At 30.1% G+C, this 3,311-nt stretch overlaps 1 pseudogene; it reads left to right on the top strand.

Annotated features, from left to right (window-relative positions):
- Positions 1 to 1,529: 1,529 nt before the first annotated feature.
- Positions 1,530 to 1,775, top strand: LOC112412398 (ATP synthase subunit f, mitochondrial-like; annotated as a pseudogene).
- The last annotated feature ends 1,536 nt before the right edge of the window (positions 1,776 to 3,311 follow it).

Raw genomic sequence — 3,311 nt, 5'->3', positions numbered from 1 at the left:
AAAAGGCAACATTAACTTACAGATTCAGGAAGCTTAGCCAGCATAAAGTAGGATGAGTTTAAAGCAAACCACATCTAGGCATTTCATAGTCAAATTATGAAAAACCAAAGATATTACATTGAAAGCAGCAGGGAAATAAGACAGATTACATATAGGGAAAAAATGATATGTTACAGTTAACTTCTCACCAAAAGCAATCGAAACTGAAAGAAAAAGGAATCACATCTTAAAGTGCTGAAAAAAAACCCAACTGTAAATGCAGAATTCAATATCCAGTGAAAATTTTCTTCCAAATGAGGGTGATATAAAGATATTTTAAGATAAACTGTTACCAGACTATCTAAGCTACAAGAAATGCTATAGAAAGTTCTTAAGACTGAGGAAATTATACTGGATGGAAACTCAGATCTACAGGGAAAAATGAAAATCATCAAGAAGGATAAATATAAGGGTAAATTTTAAAAATATTGTCTTTCTTCAAAACACTGCATTGTTGAATTTATAACTTATGTAAATATAAAACATATGATAATAATAATACAAAGAGTGGTGAGTATATGAAATTTTAACTTGCAAGGTATTTATTTTTTACATGAATGGGTACAATATTTATTCTAAATGTACTGTGATAAGATTAAGATGGGTAGTCTAATCCTTAGAGCAGCTACTAAAATGGCACTAGAAGGTATAATTAAAAATCTAATAGAAGAATTTAAAAAAAAATTAAAAATTATTGAATTAACCCAAAGGAAAGCTTTTCATGAGAAGGTATTGCTTAGTCTATTTACATTTCATGTAATATTGATGCAGTTATGTTTAAATCTACCATCTTGCTAGTTCTTATGTATATTTTTTGTTTCTGTGATCTTCCTTTATTGTCACCATTTGGATTATTTCAATAATTTATACTAGATGAGAAAGCAAAGCACAACTTTATGTGGCCTTCAAGAGCCACACTTAAATATAAAGATGTATATATATCAAAAGTAAAAGAATATAAAATATATACAATGTAAATGGTAAGCATAGGAAAGCTGAAGTTAAGTGATTATAATGCTATCAAACAAAATAGAATTTAAGAAAAGAGGAATTATTGACAAAAAAAGACATTTACCTTGGTTGGATGTAGTACCATCCTCTCTCAGTAAGTGAGAGAACAACTAAATAAAAAATTAGCAATCTGAAAACACTATCAGCTAACTTGCCCCTATTAACGTTTTATAACACTTCACCCCACAACTGCAGAAAACTCATTCTTTTCTTGTGCACATGGAACTTTAAGCAAGATAGATAATATGCTGGGCCTTAAAATAAATCTCAATAAATATCAAAAGATTTAAATATTACAGAGAATTTTCTCCAAGCACAATAGAACTAAATTATAAATTAATAACAAAAAAAATCTAGAAATATCCTCAAATGGTTTAAAATTAAGCAGCCTACTTGTAAATGACCCTAGAGTCAAAGAATAAATTACAAGGGGAATTATAAAATAAATACACCTGGGCAATAGAACCCAGGACACCAACATGGTGCCAGTGATACCAGTGAAGGAGAAGAAATTCATGGATGTCAAAATAGGGGAGCTGGATATTAATGTGGGATTTCACCCCTAAAGGCATTGTTGGAGCATTTCAAAGAGGTTATTACAAGTATATCAATGGAAGAAAGGAAGCATCACTGGGGTTTCTATGGTGCTGGCAACTTACATGCTTTTCAACTATTGTCTTTCTTAGAAGGAACTCAAACATGAGAGGTTATGCAAGTACCACTGAAGAGAGCCCAGTGTGGAGTGCAACTCTGCATTCCTGACCATGACCTTTTATGCTTGGCACCCTTCCTTGAGGAACACAATGGTATAAATCTTTTCATATCCTAATTGAGAATTAACGTCCAATAAAAGATGACTGGTACATGTAAAAAAAAAAAAGAAAAAAGAAAAGAAATCCACCTGAAATGTAATGAAAATGCAATACAGCAAAATGTGTGGGAAGCAGCTAAAGCAGTTCTTAGAAGGAAATGTATAAATCTGAATATATAAAAAAAGCAGGTCTTCTTTATATAAAAGAAAGGCTCAAAATTATTGATCTTAATTTTTACCTTATGAAGCTAAAAAAGAAGGGAAAATTAAACCCAAAGTAGGAGAAAGAAAATAATAAAGATAAGAGCAAAAATCAATAAAATAGAAAACACAAACAGTAGAAAAAATTAACAAAAAAATCTGGTTCTTTGAAAAGTTTGATAAAATAGATAAACTCTGTTGTAGATCAATGAATAAATAAAAGGTCAAATACAAATTACAAGTATCAGGAATGAAAGAAAGGATATTATTGCAGACCCTACACACATTAAAATGATACCCAAAGAATATTATGAATAACTTTATGCTAATGAAACTGACAAATTGGATGATATGGATTAATTCCTTGAATGATAAAAATTGCCAAAACTGACATGAAAAGATATAGAAAATTATAATGACTACATTTATGAAAGAAATTGAATGTATAATAAAAGTACAAAGAAAATTTCCAGAACACAAGTTCTTGTTGATGAATTCTGTGAAACATTTAAGAAGAAAATAACATTAATCTCATAAAACTTGTTTAGAAGATGAAGGAAGGGAAAATCCCTCCTAATTTGCTTTATGAGGTCCGAATAAGCCAGTTTCCAAAATCTGACAAAGGCACTACAAGAACAGAAAATAACAAGCTAGATGAATACCCAAAAAATCCTTAACACGATAGTAGGAAATTAAATACAGCAATATAGATAGATGATAGATAGATAGATAGATAGATAATAGATACATAAAGATAATAGAGGCATACTTCATTTTATTGTGCTTCTTTATTGTGTTTCACAGATATTGTGTTTTTTACAAATTGAAGGTTTTGGCAATCCTGCATTTTCCCAATAGCATTAGCTCATTTCGTGTCTCTGTGTCACACTTTAGTAATTCTTGCAATATTTCAAACTTTTTCATTATTATTATATTTGATATCATCATCTGTGATCAGTGATCTTTGATGTTACTACAACTCTGAAGGTTCAGATGATGATTAAGATTTTTAGTGATAAAGTATTGGGTTTAGTAAGATCTTACGGAAAACACTGAATGAACTTTTTGGCCAACCCAACATTTTTTAAACTAAAGTATGTATATTCTTTTTTAGACATAATGTTATTGCACACTTAATAGCCTACAGTATCATGTAAACATAATTTTTATGTGCACTGGGAAACCAAAAAGTTCATGTGACTTGTTTTATTGCAGTATTCACTTTGTTGCAATGGTGTGGAACTGAACC

This window comes from Neophocaena asiaeorientalis, unplaced genomic scaffold, assembly GCF_003031525.2.
Source record: "Neophocaena asiaeorientalis asiaeorientalis breed wild unplaced genomic scaffold, Neophocaena_asiaeorientalis_V1.1 scaffold769, whole genome shotgun sequence".
In the NCBI taxonomy this organism is placed as follows: Eukaryota; Metazoa; Chordata; class Mammalia; order Artiodactyla; family Phocoenidae; genus Neophocaena; species Neophocaena asiaeorientalis.
The sequence above is the reverse complement of the archived record's forward strand: the minus strand, read 5'-3'. Positions and strand labels throughout refer to the sequence as shown.